The following is a 20,665-nucleotide window of genomic DNA, read 5'->3' as shown; positions in this document are numbered from 1 at the left end:
ATACTGAACAAGGAGGACAAAGTTGAAAGGCTCGTAATATTTAAGAATTACTATAAGCTACAGCTATTAAGATAGTTTGACACTGGAAAAGAAAATAATAATTGAACAGATTAGAAAGCACCAAAATAAAACATAAAATCAGTCAACTAAATAAATACCAACTAAAGTAGTAAGGGTAATTCAATGAAGCAATGATAGGCTTTTCATTAATGGCTGAAATACTTAGATGTCCATATGGAAAAGAATGCACACAGAAACTGAACTTACACAAAAACTAGTTCTGAATGCAGCAAAAACTACACAAGTATAAAATTTCCTGATGAAAATGTGAAACTTAATGAAGAAAGTCTTCATAACCTTGGCTTTGTGAGTTTTCTGATGTAATAGTAGCATAATTAATAAGCAAAAATTTTAAACACTGGATTAATAAAAAACTGCATATATGGATCTTCAAATGATACTAGCAAAAGTATGAGATAGTAAGTCATAGGCTGGAAGAAAAGATTTGCAAAAGACACATCTAATAAAAAAATTTCTATCTAAAATTTATCGAGAACTCCTCAAACTCAGGAATAAGGAAATAAAGAGCCATTTTTTTTTTTTAAAAGGGAGACAGAACGTAAAGACTGCTAACTCTGGGAAACGAACTAGGGGTGGTAGAAGGGGAGGAGGGCGGGGGGTGGGAGTGAATGGGTGACGGGCACTGGGGGTTATTCTGTATGTTAGTAAATTGAACACTAATAAAAAAAATAAAAACATAAAAAAATAAAAAGTAAATGTTCTAAAATTATACATTAAGGAAGATATATGAGTGGAAAACAGTAATATGAAAAGATATTCAAAGTTTTTTCAATTAGGAAATTACAAATTAAAACCTCACTGATATGCTAAAACATTTGAATGGCTAAATTAGGAAAAAAAGACAATACCAAATGCTTATGAGGATGTGGAGCATCATAAACTCTCATTTCCTGCTGGTAAGAATGCAAAATGAAACAGCCACTTTGGAAGACAGTTTAGCAGCTTTACAAAGTTAAGTAAGCATAGCCTCACTATATATACAGCAATACTACTCTTAGGAAATCGGTTGAGTAATTTGAAATTGCTTGAGTAATTCTGCACATACATAAACCTGACTGCAAACGTTTATGGAAGCTTTATTCATAATGGCCAAACACTAGAAGAAACTAAGATGTCCTTCAAAGGTGAATGGATGAATAAACAGAGGTATACCTATACAACAGACTATTACCTGATAAAAATTTTAAAAAGAACTTTAAGGTACAAAAACACATGGGTAAATTAAAAATGCTTACTGCTAAGTGAAAGAATCCTGCCTGAAAAAAAAAAAAAAAAACTCTATAATTCCAATAATCTGACATTCTGCAAATGTTAATACTATAGTTATGGTAAATAAATCAGTGGTTCCCAGTTCAGAAAGATGGACAGATTGAATAAGCAAAGGATGGCATTTTTTCTTGGGGCAGTGAAATTACTATCTATAACACCGGAGGGTGACTATAAGACATTAAACAATATTATTTATATATTATTTATAAAAAGATCAAGTAATTCAATAAGATTTAATAGGATAGATATGTGTTTATTTTCCAACATTTAAAAATATATTTAATGTATTTTTGCAATGCCAAGATTTCCATTAAGACAACTCATGAAAATGATCTGGGAACTGTCATTAGTTAATAATTGTTTAAAAATGCAATATTCTATCAATTTATCAACTGCACATGTTTTTACATTTTTAACTTCTGTGACATTAAGTTGAGTCTTATAATGGATGGCATGTCATACTCTAATTGGCAAGATTTTTCTTTCTCAGTGGTATATGTAAAATGATACATGTAAAAAATTAAGGAAATGAAGCATTTTGCTTATTAGACTTTGCTTTAATTTTTGTTTTCATTTTTCCAGAGTAACTAAGGAAAAATATAAAAGCAAGTAAAAATTATAGTTAGTATAACTTGAGATGTTCTATTCTATTTTTATTATCTTTAAAAAGATTGTGCATTTTTTTTTTTTTTTGAGAGAGAGAGAAAGAGGGAGGGAACATGTTAGAGCATCCGCATGCAAGGTGGTGGGGGAACAGAGAGAATCTTATGCAGGCTCCAGGCCCAGCATTTATGGAGTTGATGCAGGGCTTGATCTCATGGCCCCAAGATCATGACCTGAGCAGACATCAAGAGTTGGATGATTAACCAACTGGGCCACCCAGACGCCATTAGAGATTGTATATTTTATTTAGGTCTTCCCTTAAAAATCAGTAATATTCTCAGGAAAGAAACTTTGAAATGATGCTTAGAATTAGATCAAAATACACATATTGGGTAATCTGAAAAAATATTAAAATGTCATGGAAATATTTGCACATATCATGATATTGAAATGCCATTAACTGGAATGAGGAACATAAGATACCATGATTGTCACTTCTACTCCTAAATGATCAAGCTCAGTTTAAGACCAAGTGTTATTTCCCCCTGAAAATGAGATAAGAAAGGCTAGATCTTTGATCTCCATGGAGTAGCAATGGGTAAAGAGATGTTTTTGAAATTTGTCATTTATAGACCACCATAAGTCTACATAAGGAAAAGTTTCTATTCCAGTTATGTTTTGATTTTCCCTAAAAAAGAAGACCACATAAAATATAGGGAATTTAGGACACAGGTAAAAAACAAAATATGATCATCCTTAAATTGATGAGAGAGAACAGTTCTATTAAGATTTTAAAGATAAGCTGTACAGATATTATAAGATATTAACTTGGAAACCTTGACTGAGGCAGTAAGATATAATAGGTAAGACATTCTTATAGACCAAGATGCAAATTTTCAAACAACATTTCTGAAAATCAATTTCATCACCCTTACAATCTTTCATTTGCATGGAGAATAAGAAAATCACTCCTCATTGTATCTGCAATCAGATGTTCTCAGCCTAGAGAATACAAAGCTAATGTATTTCTTCTTCCATTTGACTTGCCTCTTGTCACTCTACTCAAGATTGAAGAGATTAGACACTGTGCTTAGGAAAGAAAGAGAGAAAGAAAGAGAGAGAAAGAGGAGGGAGGGAGGGAGGGAGGGAGGGAGGGAGGGAGGGAGGGAGGGAGGGAGGGAGGGAGGAAGGAAGGGAAGAATGCAGTAGAAATGACTCATCTGCCTTCCATTACTCAAAGTTCTCCCCTGCAGTAGACCCCATTAGGGGAAGAAAAGTCATTGTAATGTTTAAGGAAGTTGGATATTGGGAGTTTAATTATTAACTGGTAACTACCATTCAAATTATTAAATTAAGATTGTTTTGCAACTTATAGTGATATTAGAATCTTCCTACTTTCATCATATATTTTCCATAAATTTTAAAGTTAGCATCACTATTAGGGCTTTCCCTATTCTTGATTGTTTGAAATATCACTTATATACTTAGAAAACGAAATTGTAGTATACATATTTGAAATACATGTTAGGTTATTAAGTAAACCATTTTCATGATGTTTTTAACAAATGTGTACTTTGATTTATATATTCTGAGATACACGCAAGATAAAATTGGTGTCACTCTGCTTTCTCCCTAGGATTAAAAAGATTTTCCAATTCTAAATTCTCTTCAACTACCAGGACAGCCCTGTTTTTAAAATATAGTCCTGTATGTAGACCTGGATAACACATGGGCATGTTTTCCTCAAATTATAAGTATAAATTTTGTATTCCCCAATCTTTAGCATCCTACGTGTGTGGAGAGGACCACTTGCGGTTTCTTGTCCTGTATGGTCATTTATTTAAGGACTGCACATATTCTGTAAAGAAGCTACCATGATTCCATGCTTTCTAGGCACTAGAAACTATTTTAAGTACTTAAAAATATTATTTATTTAATCCTCTCAACATCTGTAAGTGGAAATTATTGTAATTATACCCATTTTAAAGCTGAGGAGACCAATGCCCAGAGAGTTAGGGAACTGTCCAAGGTCACACGGTTACAAAACAGCAATCCTGGAATTTGGCCCCAGGCACTCTTGGCTGTGGTGGCCACCACAGGGCCTACTGTCCTGCACTGCCAAGGAGAACTTTCCAAAAACAAGCAGGGAGTGTGCTTTGATTATTTATAAAGCTCAGCAGCCAGTAAGTGGAACATGAGTGGGAGGGTTTGTTGCCAATAAAAAAGAGAGCTGATAGAGGGCAGGTCTCCAGACTGGACAAAATGAAGAGCTGAGCGAAGACAGGGGCAATGCAATTGAGACAGTGATGGAGATGGAAGAGAATGAAACAACAGAATTTAGAGAGAGGTGAGGAGGAGGAATAGGTCTACCTGTGGTTTTCTGACTTTGAAAAAAACCAAATCCCTTTGTCTCCTGTTTACTTCAAATTGGTTCCTTCCACTCTGTGGAGAGAATATTTTGGGAAATCTGTAATTTCCCTGATATATGTCGGTGTATCAGTTTGGAATGGTTGGTAAATATAGCCCCAAATCTGAAATTTAGAAAGGAAGAAATAAGACAGATTGTATGTGTTATAAGGCCGGTACCAAAACAGGTACTTTGCTCCCAAGGGCACACATTTCTAAGCTGAGATCTATGAACTTGATCTCTGGATGGGCTCTAAAGGGTCTGAGCCACTTAAAATTGCAGGCAAAATTGTGCGTACCTTTGCGTCTCCGCGCTTCTCTGGGGAGGGTGTCCAAGCCTGTGTTAGAGTCTCAGGGGCTTTGTGACACAACAAAGCTCATAAACCACAGTCCGAGACCCTTAAGGTAAGTGCCATACTTTTTTATAACATAGTGCGGTGCTCAGGATTAGTCTGCAGACAGACCATCTCAGTTTAAAGCCTGCCTCTGCCACCTGCTTTTTTATGACTGTGAGCAAGTTTTTTTTTTTATTCTCTCCCTGCCTCAGTTTCCTCATCTGAAAAACGAGGAGTCTATTCTAGTAGTTTTGAGAGTTTAGTCAATACAGGTAACGTTAAAAGGGCAGTGCTGGCACCAAAATAAACTCTGATATGCTCTAACTCTTCCTTTGACCAGCAACATTTATTTTTCTTCACATAGAACTGTATCTTGCAGTCATTCCTGCCACATGGAGAGATTACATTAATATTATATTATGTAAAATCATTAGCTCAGTAACTATTGTATGAAACTAAAATGTACCCCTCAGATAGGGAGGGGCAACACTCTTCATCAAGCCCTGTACACGGGTATAATACACAAGAATCATAAAGAATGAATATTTTATGGATTCCTACCTAGAAATATTCACATTCTATAGATCTGTGTTCAGGCCAAGATTCTGCATTTGTAATAAGGGGCTTCAGATATGAATGATTTAGGTAATCCAGAGAGCAGCCTGAAGAGCATTATTTTAATTGTTCTACTTTCGTCCTTTTATACCTGCAGTCCTCCTAGTTATATTAGTCTGGAGTGATGGGATCTCTAAAATCTACAGATCATACATAAATTGCCCATGAACAAACAGGGGTGGAATGGATAAACAAATGTCCTTTTGTTTCCCAGGAAAGCTGGTTACTTCGCCCCCTTAGAAAAAAAATGCCTATCGCTTTTCTACTCCCAAACTAGCTCTTGTTATTTAAAATACATCTTATTAAAATTACTTCTGTTATAATTTGGAGATCCTTAAATTTCCATCTGGCTATAGCTTCATTCCCTGTCATAGCAGTGCCTTTGCCACAAGCGTCCAAGGCATGATTATGCCAATCAGTCATGTATTAGAACATTTTCTGTTTTCCCAAGAGCATGTCTAAGAAGCGAAAATTAAAAAAAAAAAAACACTCACACACCCCTCACAGTTTATAATCTGATTTTGCATGAGAAGTCTGCAAAACCACAATGATACGAAAATCTGTGAGCATCTTGCACCAAGACATTGATGGTATTCTGGTTTTTCGATATCATGTGGATTCTTTAAAAATTAATTTCTCATCTTCTGAGTAGCTAAATATTTTGAAACTATGTAATTTTTCCATCACAGAAAAAAGAATTTAGAAACATATTTCTTGGCATATCATTCCAATGGGAATTTCATGCAAAAGTAATATTTTAACAGCAGGCTGGAAGGAAGACTCATTGCCTTGTCAAGTGCCAGTTACAAAATTAGACACAGCCTTAAAGGGAATAAATGGGGGATTAAAATGTTTTTGAAGCTGCTCATTTGTCTAAACTTTATTAAAATTTCCATGAAAGGGTAATGATATTGATCGATATATTGTCATATATACAGAACAAAAACAAAGTGAACGGAAGAATGATAAATTATTTCGCCTTAAAAATTCACGTTACTGATGGCCAGTGCTATCTGAACTGTATTTAGATGAATTAAGCAGATGCTACCCTTCTATTTCTAACAAAAGGAATGAAATTCAAATCAAAACATAGGAAGGCAAATCTCAGAAAAGTATGTGAAGGTTTAAAGCGGCCACAAGTCTACGAGTTGAGATGTCCTTAGCAAACAATTATTCCATCTAATACATCATTGATATCATTACCATATTTATCACCAGTATGCAATGTTTATAAATTGTGTTGACCTCAGTGACTAATTTAGGTTACAAATCGTGAATCACTGTATCATTTTTCGCTTCCATTTCTTTTAATGTCTGGGTCCTTTCTGGTTTCAGAGTGATACATTCTGGGTTCTGTAGTCCTTTGGGCTAATATCTTTTATACGGGGGGGGGGGGGGGGGGGGCTGAGCCATCTATCCCTTTGATGGAATCTGCTTTGTAAATAGACTGATGTACACTTTTTGTACACAAATATGTTTGTATACAAATCATGTTTCCTACTTTGAATTTTTTTTTCCTGTGTGTGAATATATCATCATACTCCAGAGTAAACGACTGGATACACCAGGTCTACTGGAGTAGACCGTATCTGGGGATCTCACGGACAGAAGAGTGATGGGTGCCCAGGTGCCTGCTTCTTTCGGGACCCCCCAAAGAGTTGTCGGTGGGGTTTTAAGCCACACAGCGTTCTGTTTTGTTTCTTAAACTTAGAGGAAACTTCTTTTTAAAATGACAACAAAGGGGATCCCCGGGTGGCTCAGCGGTTTAGCACCTGCCTTCAGCCCTGGGCCTGACCCCAGAGACCTGGGATCGAGTCCCACGTCGGGCTCCCTGCATGGAGCCTGCTTCTCCCTCTGCTGTGTCTCTGCCTCTCTTTCTCTCTCTCTGTGTCTCCCATGAATAAATGAAGAACATCTTTAAAAAATAATAAAAGGGAACAAAGAACATAAACCGTTGTGGCCGCGATAAAGGGACAGCAGGGAGGACGGGGACGGCCAGGGACTTCCACGGCAGGTCTTCTACCTCCTGGAAACGAGCTCGTCCCAGACTCTGGTCACTTCGTGGTCTTCTTGGGTCCGCTCAGCGGTCTTCCCCGGAGAGTGGGTGAGATCTGCTGCTTCCCCGCGCCCCGGGCCCCCCAGGACCTGAGGGCTTCCATCACCCCCTTCCGTCCCTCACAGGGCTTGAAGGGGTTGGAGAAAGATCTTTTCCCATGCTGTTTGTCTCATAAAGCCCTATTTTTTTCTCTTCCAGAACCTTCCAGAGTTCGGCTTTGGCGAGTCCCCCGACCCCGTGTCCGAGCACTTGCAGGGGAGGAGGGTGCACGGGGCGGGAGGGCTCCGGGGCTGCGGGCGGCGGGGCGGGCTCGGACACCGGGTGGGCTGGGGTGGGGTGTGGAACTCGCCAAAGCCGAACTGTGAAAGGTTCTGGAAGAAAAAAAAAAAAAAAGGGAAAAAGGACTTTATGCACACAAACAGCATGGGAAAAAAGTCTTTCTCCAACCCCTTCAAGCCCTGCGAGGGACGGAAGGGGGTGATGGAAGCCGTTTGGTCCTGGGGGCCCCGGGCGAGCCCGAGGAAGGCGCAGATGCTCCTGGGAGCCCTCCGGCCACGTGCACCCTCGTCCCCTGCAGGTGCTCCCCTGCAGCTCCTCACACCTGCCCTTCCGCAGTCACTGTCCCTGCGTGTGGCTGCGCGGGGGCGTCCAGGTCCTCCGCCCCGCTCCCCTCCCCCCCCCCCGCAGCAGGTGCACCCGGGAGGGGGCGCACGGGGGCCCGAGGGCAGCTGCCAACCAGGGTTCAGACGCGGAGGCGGCGCAGGTGCAGGTGCAGGTGCAGGGACCTCGGGGCTCGGCCGCTTCCTGTGGCCCCGCGCACCCCCCCCCCGCCGCAGTGCGCAGGTGCGAAGGCGCCCGCGGAGGTCCACGGGCTGGGGGGGGGGGGCTCCAGGCAGCGCCCTCGCCGCCGACCCGCAGGTGCCGGAGCGCAGCCGGGTCAGGCCCCAGGCGGGCCCTGCACCCCCCAGGAGGGCCCGGCTCAGCGGGCGGGGCTCCCCGAGAGGCCGCGGTTGCCTGCCGGGCTCCCGAGGGTCTTCCCCGCGGCGCATCCCCTCCCGCGGCAGGTAAGGCTCCGCGCCCCCCGCCCCCGTCTGCTCCAGGGGCCCCTCGCGCCCGCAGGACGCCGGCCGTTGGGTCGTTGGGCTGGTCCCGGGCGGGGCGGGGCGGGGCGGGCTGTCGGGCCCCCGGCGCCCCGGGCCGCCGCCTCGGTCTCCCCGCGCAGGGCGGCCCGCTGAGGGCTGCGTCCCCAGAGAAGCCACAGGCCAGCCCCGGGGCAGGCCCGAGAGCGCCGGCGGGTGCTCCCAGGAGGAGCCTGGCGGGGCCTGGCGGGCTGCGGGGGGGCCGGGGGGGGCTTCTCCGCCTCCCCCGGGGCAGCACCAGGAAGCCGAGCAGGGACCCGGGGGAGCCTGGGCCGCTCTTCTGTCCTGGAGCCCGCAGCCCGGAGGCTCTGCCAGCCTCCCCCTGTTGGGGCCGGGGCACCCTGACACCTGCCAGCACCTGCCGAGGCGGGGCCCGTGGCTGCAGCAGGGCCACCCCCGCCTGACATGACCAGGCCTGGGGGGCGAGTCCAGCAGCTACATCCGTGCACATCCCTAGTAGGAGGGGACGGCCTCCCGCCTGACATGACCAATGCTTGGCCTTTGTTATTAACCTTGGCCTTAGTCGTTTTTCAGGGCGCTTAGTGGAAGACTTTTCTTTTTTTATTTTGAGAGACCAACTTACAGCAGGGATCAGTCTTTGATTAATTTGTTCCTTTCTCTGTTTAAAAAAGTATTTTTTTCCATTAATATGTGAGCAGTAGTTTTAGTATATTACACCTCTTAATTTGTAATGCCTTTAAAATTATGATTTGCTTATCATTTAACGTGCATCATTATAAAATTAGATCATAATTTAATCTATGTATTTTTCCTGTATATGAAAGGTAGAACAGAAAGCTTAGGAGTTATTATAAATATGACTGACAATACGGTCTAATAAAAATTATGGTGTCAACACACTTTTACAACTTTCAATGTGGAAAAGTATTCACAGAGTTTCTCCCTTGTTTTGTTTCAATAGAGATAATATATTTACACAGTAAAAGAGAAAAATTAAATTGTGCAAAAATAAAGTATATAGGCTCTAACAGGCTCCCTCCATAATCCCCAAATGATAGCCTGTTCTCTAGAAGTCACCAGATATTTTAAGGTTTTAAAATGTTTTTAAAGAAAGACCTTAAAATATCTGGTTTTGTTTGATTTGATTATTAGTACCATCGTTCTAATGAATTCAATTAAAACATAATATACCAATTTGAGTTTACACATCCTGTTGTCCGTTCTTACAGGCAATAAACGTGGGGGTCCAGCTTCTGGAGGCAGTTAGGTCTTGAAAAAAAATACCTGAACACTCTGTACCTACAGTCTCTAATTTATAAGCAGAATAATGTTAACTTATATCTTAAAAAATCTGTTGTTAGGATTCATTAAAATGCATTCAGCGTTCAAACTGGAGAGATTTACAAGTCAGTATCATGGCTATGTACATATTATTAACGACATAATTAAGGTTAGCGATGGTCTCAAGTAAGAAAACATGTATCTTTTTCTTTAAACCACGTGAAGGGGCATGTTCAAGCTCTCAGATTCAATTCATTCTCTTTCTTACACTTTATCAACTGCTTAAAACAATTATCATATGTTAGATTGCTTTGTAATCATACCATAACTACTGGTACAGTATTGTGATTTTCTTGGAGTTAATATCTTGTGGATATAGAAAAGTCATATGAAAATATTGCAATTTCTATAACCTAATTTTTTGATTGGGAACTACATTATCTTGATCAAAGAGCCATCTTTATCTTCTTACTTCTCAAGTATATACATGTATTAGATTAATTGCGCTAAAAAGACAGTCTTCATGGGGCCTCCTTTGTCTTCCTTTCATTTGAATCTTGTTTTAATTTTCCTAGAATACTTTCTTAGGTTAGTTTGGATACTGGAGTTGGCTGAGTCAGAAATGACTCCAAATAATTGTTACTTAAAAAAAAAAAAAGGTAGTTTGTTTCTCCAATAAATATAAGGTAAAGCAACTCCATAACTGTCAGTCTTCTGTTTCATTGCTCCATTATCTCAACACATGGCTTCATTCTCATAGTCCAATATGTCTACTCCAGTTTCCTCTATGATATTGTGATTTATGCATGAGGAGTGAAGCGATGAGGAAGGCTGGGATGTAGAGGGAGGATTTCTTTCTGTTAGGGAAAGAACCCTGACAACTCTTATGTTTATAGTGCAATGGTCTGAACTTAGGCATAGAGCCATACTTAGCCGCAAGAGAGATTGGAAAAGTTTGCTTTAGCTGGATGACCATTGCTCAACAAAATACTCTTACATTGCGAGAGGAGGTTATTAGAGGGCAGCTCGCTGTCTCTGCCACAGTTCTTGCTCTTGAAAAGATAAGAATACTTGCATATCTTTCTTTTCACACGCAAAATTCACAAAGTTCTTTCCATTCTGTCACCCATCCCAGGATTTCTAGCTAATGTGTGGTCTTCTCTTTCAGGGTCAATTATAGTACCAAGTGGTCTGACCATATATAAACTGAACTTAAAAACAAACAAACAAACTAAAAAACAAAGGCAGCTTATCTGTACACACTCCCCTCCCCATGCCAAATATGCAGTGGTTTGGTTAACATAGGCAATCGCAATACAACATACAATTTGAAAAAGGTTAAACAGAAATAAAACACTGAACAACTGCTCAAGAGCTATTATCCTATTTCGCTTGGTCAGAATTATGAAGCCTTTAGGCAAAGGCAGAGAGGTAAATCCCCTGGTAAATCCATATATCAGCCCTGTACTGCTTTCTAGGACAAATCCCTATGTCCTTCACAGTTGAAATTTGTTGTGCTAAGTGGTCCTTCCTTTTCTGTTGTCTCCTGTACCCTTTATGAGATCTACAGAGCATTTGCAGCTAAAGTTTTCCTGATGCAGTTTTGGGATAGAACACTCACAGGCTTCTGCAGACATGTAGTCTCTGCAACAAAACATTTTTAGGAGCACCTGGGTGGCCCAGTTGTTTAAGCATCTGCCTTCGGCTGAGGTCATGATCTCCTGGTTCTGGGATGGAGCCCTGAGAGTCAGGCTTCCTGCCCGGTGGGGAGCCTGCTTCTCCCTCTCCCTCTGCTCCCTGGCTCTTGCTCTTTCTCTCTCTCAATCTCTATCTCAAATAAATAAAATCTTTTTAAAACCCGACAATACATTTTTTAGCCAAAAAAAGAAGAAAAAGGAGGTTTCTAGTGTTTTTATTTTTCATCAATTTCCTCCTGCAAATGAACCCAGATGGAGAGCCTATCTGGACATAGAGATTAAACCTGAACACTCTCATCTGTGTATTGGTGTTTGTGGTTTGTCCTTCAGGATCTCTCAGATGATAGGAAACTGCAACCTGGCCAGTTGTTTAACATTTAACATTATCACTGAGTTCTTATTGTACCAAGTTGTATTGTCAGTAACAAGTTTGATGGTTGTCCATTTTTTTCGTGTATTTTTCAAAACGTAGATCTTTTAGAATTATGCATTTTTCATCAGAACTTTGAAAACTCATGTCTCTGTGTTTATGTCTGGGAACTCAATGTGCCTTTCAATTAAAAGATTTATCAGACAGTTGTCTAATTAGTTCCCATAGATAATTGCGTTAGTCTTCCTGGCCTTTGTCAATGTATCTATAATCCTATAACCAATGTTAGTAAAAATGTTACTTTTTTTTTTGCATATTTTCTAACTTTGTTGGGATTTATAGTTTTGCTGTGATTTTAAGAGGAAAATTAAATTTAAAATGTGTTCCCAATCCACTTCCATTTAAAACAACAAAAAACATACAGAGATGTGAATAAAGACTAGAGCTTTACAAATGAGAATATTTACCAGGACTATTTCCAACTCCCAAACTATTTGGGAAGACAAAAGTATTTTAATAATACAGTTTTCTTTTTATCTATAATAAGTAAAAGTGTAAGTTATAAATTCATTTTTTTTACTTTTAATTTTTTGTTGTCATTGACTTATTTAATATGATATTATTCACCACACTGCAGATTCCAAAGTTAGATAGTGTTACATTCTGAGTATTTTGAACAATAGAACTAAGTTAAAACGATCGACTAAATATATCACAATCTCTCCCATGACTGTGACAGCATGAAAAGCAAGATGTATTTTATATGTAAATAAATGTGGTTTGGACCTATGTTTTTCATTCTCAAGTGATAGTAGAACTTTCTGATTGATGGCTTTATGTTAATAAATAGCTGGACTTTGGGAGACTGCTTGGGCTGTTGGAAACCACAAAGCAACTGAACAGTGGAGCAGTGGAGAGGAGCATTTGTGTGCATTGTGAATGAAGTTACATTTTTATACTTAAAATGCTATTTGTCATACATTTTTAATCTTTTGACCTCATATGAAACTTTATTGATCAATCTTTAGAACTATTTTTTTTGTTTATCTCTGTATAAATTCACACATATTCATCAATCTGTCTACCTGGGCATGATTTAATTAAATGAGGATTTCACCTGACTTCTTAGCTGATTTTGATAATATACCCACATTTTTTTTCTTCAAAGCCCCTAAAGAACAATGTACAGTAAATAAATGTATAAAAACTCAAATATTATTCTTTTTTGTGATATTTGACAAAGCCAAGTAATGTGCTTCACAATAGGCCTGGACAAGTATGATGAGAGAGGTAGATTATTCCAATGCTAAAACTTCTTCCTTGTCTCTATTACTCCTTTAAACTTTGAATCTACTTGTATCCTTTCCAGTTCATAAATTATTTTTTGAAGGATATGTTGTAAAAATATCCCTAATATTGGCTCCCCCTGCCCTTGAAACCATATTTTGGTGACTCGAAGAGCTAAATCTGAGTGAATTTAAGAGAAATAAGATATTTTGTGGGGAACTTGGGTGGCTCAATCAGTTAGGCATCCAACTCTTGATTTCAGCTCAGGTCTTGATCTCAGGGTTGTGAGTTCAAGCCCTATGTTTGACTCCCATTGTGGAGCCTACTTAAAGATGATATTTTTAAAGGGGAGAAAATAACTTGTGTGGGACCTGAGAGAAATGACATCAAGCTAGTTTGTATTATCCATTTCATTTTGTTTTGTTTCTTAGTATGTAGAAAGGAACTGCATGTGTGTGTGTAATATTCCTGAGAATAAAATTGCACAAAATATAGAGTAAGGAAGGAAGAATAAAAAACTGCTAGAGCATAAAACTTAAATGGACAGAGGAGATTCTGTCTAGAAAATAAACAGATTCAGTTAGTATAGTACTTTGACAATTGATTCAAGTAACAGTTGGAAAGAGAGAACATAAGGTACAGATCCTGAGAGTGGGTATGTGTGGTAGTGGGATTCTGTAGAACATTTTTTTAATGTTGAAATTAAACCAGCAAAGGGTAAATCAGGACATCTCCTGAAATTAGAGAAAAGGGAGGAAGGAGACCTAGAATTTTTGAGGAGAGCAAAGACAGTAAAGGAGCCATCTAGGAGAGTGGAAGATGAAGGACCTGGAGTTGTGTGATTGTTGGACAGCCTAAAAGCTCCTAAGGTTTGTGCCATCACATAAGTAAAGTTGATTAGTTGCAAGAATGCAGAAATAAATGTAGACAATTGGGTTTAACTCAGAAGTGGTGCTTTTTCCAAGTGAGTTTAAATTAAAAAAAAAAAGAGGGGAGAGACAAGGAATTGGTAAAAGAAACATTATATTGATTGGCCATGGTATTTAAGATGGCTAAAGACAAGAGGACACCAAATAGGTAAGAGGCAGTGGAAATGCAGTAACATTTGTAGCCCCTATGGTGTAGAGAGATTCTTGGAGCCTAGATCCTTTTTTTTTTTTTTTTTTAAGATTTTATTTATTTATTCGTGAGATACAGAGAAAGGCAGAGACATAGGCAGAGGGAGAAGCGGACTCCTTTCAGGGGTCCGGATGTGGGACTTGATCCCAGACCCTGGGATCATGCCCTGAGCCAAAGGCAGATGCTCAACTGCTGAGCCACCCAGATGTCCCTGGAGCCTAGATCTTGAAAGAAGTGACCTCAAATGCTAGTTGGCAATGATCAGAGAAGGAAATGCCTGAAATTGAGATGAAAGATATGCAGAAATCTCTAAGGACAAGATCTGTGGTGAGTTGCTTTTGTAGGGTGAAGAATAGGAACATCAAGGGAGAGGACTCAAGGTGTCAGAAGTGAAGGTGTTGGAAGGATCATCTATACACATACTGAAATCCCAAAAAGACAGGTAACCAGTAAATAGGATGACAGTGAATTGGGAACTGAAGTCATCCAAAAATAAGGATTAATAATGTAGGTATTGGGAAACTGCATCAATAATTTTCATAATTGGAAATATAAAGTAATAAGAATTTTATTTTTTAAGATTTTTAAATATTTATTTATTCATGAGAGACAGAGAGAGAGAGAGAGAGAGGCAGACACAGGCAGAAGGAGAAGCAGGCTTCATGCAGGGGGCCCGACGTGGGACTCGATCCTGGGTCTCTCGGATCATGCCCTGGGCTGAAGGCAGGCGCTGAACCGCTGGGCCACCAGGGCTGCCCTAACAAGAATTTTAAATGCAGATACTTTTAGGGAAATGCAGGAGATAATAGTTTAAGGATGGAATGAAGAACAGGAAACACACCTTTTTTATATACAGACCCAACGGTTCAACATCTTTTCAGTGGCATAGAGAACAGTTTCTATGTATAAAGACTATGTAAAAGCACTGACCTCTCAGGCAGAGTGCAGGTTTATTGGAACAAAAGGAGTAAGGGTGTTCAGAGAAAATATGAAGATAAAGTGGATTTTGCAGATGATTGGTTATTTCAAAAGGCATGATAGAAAGAGTTCAGGAATTGGGGAAGGCTTAAAAGTGATGAGAATAAGGAAGATTTAATCAATTTGTAGATTGGAATGCATAAGATGCCTAGTAAAATGAAGGTTTAGGCTTCCTGTGATCACCTATTTACACAGGATGAGAGGGCATAAATGAAATCAATTCCATCATATTTGAGACAGATGACAGTGGCGAGGCTATGGGTTTTAGAAGGGAAGGACATCCATTGATGTCTGGAACTTACTCATGATCCCTGTCAAGTGACGCCAAGAGATGAGCAAAGTAAATTTGGGGCAGACCGAAAACCAAATTCAGAAGCTATGAAAAAAGTAAATGGCACTTGGCATGGTCAAAAACCAACAAAAAGGCCAGGTAGGATGAAGATAATTGAGATTAGGTCAGAAATGTGGCTAAAGGCCAAACCATGTAGAAACCAGCAAGCTCTAAAAGACTTGAATTTAATTTAGAGTGAAATGAAGAGTCTTTAGAAGGTTTTGGGCAGAGAAGATTTTACTGGGTTTAGATTTAGAATGGCTAATATGAGATTTGTGTAAAATAAATATCCAGGTAAGCAAAAATGGTAGCTTAGAAAAAAGGCACAAGTGATAGAGGTGTTGAGAATTGGTAGGATATTGACTATATTTTGGAATGAGGTCCGAATTAGATTTTTTGTTGGAATGGATATACACTTGAAGGACAGAGAAGAGTCAGAGATCATTTAAGATCCTTGTTCTAGGGGATCCCTGGGTGGTGCAGCGGTTTGGTGCCTGCCTTTGGCCCAGGGCGCGATCCTGGAGACCCGGGATCAAATCCCACATCGGGCTCCCGGGGCATGGAGCCTGCTTCTCCCTCTGCCTATGTCTCTGCCTCTCTCTCTCTCTCTCTCTCTGTGATTATCATAAATAAATAAAAATTTTAAAAAAAAGATCCTTGTTCTAGCTGCCGACCATTGAGTTTCCATTTACTGAGATGTAGAGGGCTGATGGAGAGATTTTGTCTATATGGAGATAAAGTCAGGAGTTCTGTTTTCAACAAGCTGTATTTGAGATATCTATCAGACATGCAGATGGAGCTGTTAAATGAGAAGCTGGTTTTATGAGTCTTGAGTTCATGGATAGGGTTGAGGATTTAATTTACACTAATATTTTATGCTTTTATTTACATTTTTTCCTTAAAAATGTCATAGTTATACTATTGGTATTTTTTAGTCAGCATTTTAACTTTTCTCTGTATGTTTTTAAAAATGAGTGACACTTTCCTCTTTTCACCTTTCTTACCCTGCCTTCTGCTCATTCCTTCGAGAAGTTATAATTTGATTTCTATACTTATTAACTCTTCATTCATGATTTTATCTCCCTTTGCATTGCCCTTTCCCTGGGAACATGGTCCCATTTTATTTGCCTGCTCATTAAGTGTCTCTTTTCACTCTCCTCTCATTCTCCTATTGAGTTCAATATTGAGCTTTTCTTTTTTCTTTTTCTTAAAATAAAATATTTCATTTGAAAAATCTCTAGTATGTTATCTTATGGATGCAGGGCCTTCTCATATCAGTCTTGTTTTTTTATATATTTATTTTAATATTTTTATCTGCTGCTTTATACATTAACTTTTGTTATAGAAAAATTATTACCTGTTTATTGAATTTGATCTCTTAGGTTTACGAGATTATCTTTTCTGAACATTTTGCTGATTCTTGGTTTTATATTCCTGTTTTGAATCTGAGATTCCCATTTGGTTGTTTTAAGAGTACTACATATAGCTTACTATACCCTGCTTCCAGGTCTGGTGCTGCATGTGTGGTGATATATACTTCCAGATGGTATGCCTATCTATGACTGGACCTTTGAGCATGGAACCTTTTGATTAATCTGTGTCTCTTGCACAGGGTTCTTTTCTGCTTTCTGGCCAAAGGGTCCTCATTATTCCCTCCTTCCCTTAGGGTAGATGTTTCTGTTGCCTACTGTTTAGTTTGATAAGTGAGGGATAAAAAATCGGATTAGCCTGGTTATCCCTCCAAACAAACATTCTAAGGCTTTTCCCTATCTCCAAGATGTCCCACATTTGAGTTCAGAACAACTCTTATAACAAACAGAATTGGTATAGAAATGAAAGCACATTCTGAGTTTAGTTGCAATCTTCCTACCAAATGTATGCCAGGAATTTAACTAAATACTTTGTATGGAATTAACCATCAGATGCACGAAATAAATCATATTAGTATCCCCAGTTTGCAGAAGAGGGTTGTATCAGAGTCATTTTACCAAGGTCAGTATAAAATAATCCATCCAATTTCCGTTTGGCAACATGGCCCATACCTAATCCACCATGATTTTCTAGCAGGTCTCAATGAGATGTGTGTGTGTATTTCCTTTTCTGTAATTTGGGTGTTAGTCCTTTGTCCACTCTGGATCTCCTATTTCAGGAATGACTCTTTTTTGTTCCACCTATCTTTTCTCAGTGATGTTTTCACATCGTTGCCCTTTTCTGGGGAATTTTCTTTTTTCTGAATTAATAGTGAAGGGATAATACAAATTACGGGCAAAGTATTTTTAGCAATTATCTATATTCATCATTTTAAGTCTAGCTACAACATTGGAGTACTTAAAGTTTCCAGCACTGCAATCATGGCTGTTTTCCATGTTTTAATTGTTACTCTTTGTGTATGAATGTGAAAAGAATTCAGGATAAATCTGAATTCTCTTAAATTATATATAGCATTGTGTTTATGTCTACATTCATATTCTCTTTTTTTCCTATGGAAAGGGTCCAAAGATTTCATTAGTCTTCAAATTGTAGTAAACCACAAAGACATTATGTAGGAGAAACATGTCCCTACATACGCATATAATACTATGCTTCTATTTTCTAAATAAAATGGGAAACTAAAAAATGCATACAGACCTAGCTACATGAAAATAAATGTTTTTCATTGGATTTACCATTGGAAATGAGGGTAAAAGAGATCCGTCAAAGTACAAAAATGCTAAATCTTAAATCTTGCAAATATAGGAGAACAACAAATGAACATTTCTCATTTCCTCATAAAAATGTAACATTATTTACAGACCACATAAAACACGCAAAATCGCTGTAATGGTAGTAAATATGTATTATCATTCTAAATCAAGCCATAACTAATGACACTTTGGGAAAGGTTTAGCTTATACTGAGGCTAGGTGTCTTGCAAATGAAAAGCTATTTAAGTGCTAAAATCAATTGACTATATAATACCATGTTTTCTGATGGGAATAGTGCACAAAAGATGCCTGGAAGTTGTTTGTTACAATGGCTAAATCAGATTCTACCTCTGGTTATTATCAACCCATACATTCGTCATTATAAACTGCTTCATATTTATTTTATTATATTGATTTACTTTAGCACCCAAGACAGTTTGTACTCCTACAAAATTCAGAAAACATTGATTTACTTAAATTATTCAATACTTTACTGTATGGCTATTATGTCATTTAACATTTTAGACAAATCAATACAACTTTTTTTAATTGCCTGTCACATACCTAAGGTATCGCAAATGTGTATCGCTGGAATCATTAATTTGCACTATGTTGATGACATTTTTATAAATCAACTAGCTTAAAACAATAAAGTGGCATATGTGGGGGGAAGTACTAGGATATGAAATGAATAATTTAAGCTAGTTGGAATATATAACTGCAGAATACTTTATTAAGTTTATAATAATTCTATTTCACAAATAGCTGAAAGGTGGACTGCTGTCTTCTGAGGACATTGTGTAGATTTCTTTCCCCTCTTTTAAGTCTACGTAAGTATAACAGATGAGATGCTAAGTAACCTCAATGCAATGTTTTCTATTCTGAGAACTCTTCCATGGAGAATTTTGACTACAAGGTAGAGGAACCACACTGTATTTGTGCAGAAAAAAATATACTTCAAGCATATTTTTGTATATCAAGTGATAGTGTGCTATCCTTGTGTTTTAGACGAGACCAAAATAATTAAAATGGTAAAAAGAACTCATCCAACAAGATGATCATCCAAAAGTGTTATAGGTCAACTTGCTGACACTATGTTCTTTTCGAACATTCTAGAAAAAGTTATTGTGCATGTCTCAGTTTTCAACCTAGGATATAAGGCCTGCATGGGCAGGGATTTATGTCTGCTTTACTAATCATATATATATACACACACACACACACACACACACACACTCATTATGTATATATACACACATATATTACATATATTTTACATATAATTACATTTATAATAATAGGTAATCAGTAAATTCCTAATAATAGGTAATATAAAAGTAAATATATCTTGATAAGCAATGGGTCAGAAAGTATGATAATTGTTCTGTATTTTATTTAACTTGGGTACTAGCACATGCTGCTTGAGGAAGCTACATTTGTATTTTCCTACTATATCTAATAATATTGTGTTACATAAAATATGTGCAACATAACAAAAGGTCATGTTTAAGTGGATATGGTGGTCATATTACATTGAAGCTGTATTTGAACCCAGTATCATTATTGCTAAGATATCAGCTATACATTATAGAATGATGAGAAATATAGCGGAGCTCTAAGAAGAAAATAATAGTCACCCAAAGTCACAGCAGCCAAAAGATAGCAAGATAAATACCATTTGTATTTTGGAGAATAATTTTGCACTTGCATATAATTTACTATGTTCCAAGACTGCCCTGACAATTCTGTTTAATACTGTCACATATCAAAATACATTTAGAATTACCTACTTTAAATTTAGCGATATTGTAGCCTTGAAGAGTTTATATTGTATGAATGAGTGTGTTGTTACAGTTATACTTGTAATAATTATTTATGTAATTATTTAGTCATTGATTTTATACTGTGTTTGAGGCATCTATTATGATCCAGAAATAGCTGTAGGTAATTTCTTGCAATTGAAGAACTTTAGGTCTGAGAAAGGAAAGTACAAATGAGAATCTTAAAAGTGTGCTCGAAGTGATAGACTACAGGAAGAACACGGTGTAGGAATATGAACTATATCAGTGCTTCTAAAATCATGTCTAAAGCATCATTACCCTCTCATCTGTCATAAACTAATACTTCTGAAGAATCCAACAAGAAACTGAAATTCCAGAAAAATGAAAACAAAACATGGAACATAACAATTTTCATTATTATGTTTGGTAAGGATAAAAGTATATCCAATAGATCAAAATAAACATAGCATTAAAAAAAGAAAATATTCACAAAACATATACTTGTTGATCCTTAAAAATGAACAGACTGGAGATGAGCTACAAGAATCAGTTTTGCTCTACTAACACTGTGTCCTTACACATCACACCTAGTCAGAAATTTATGAATGAAATAGGAGTTCCCTGTATAGAATATTTTTAGGTCCACTTTAAAGAGGTCTATCAATATTTACA

Source organism: Canis aureus, chromosome 15 (assembly GCF_053574225.1).
Source record: "Canis aureus isolate CA01 chromosome 15, VMU_Caureus_v.1.0, whole genome shotgun sequence".
In the NCBI taxonomy this organism is placed as follows: Eukaryota; Metazoa; Chordata; class Mammalia; order Carnivora; family Canidae; genus Canis; species Canis aureus.
Note: the sequence above shows the minus strand (reverse complement) of the source record.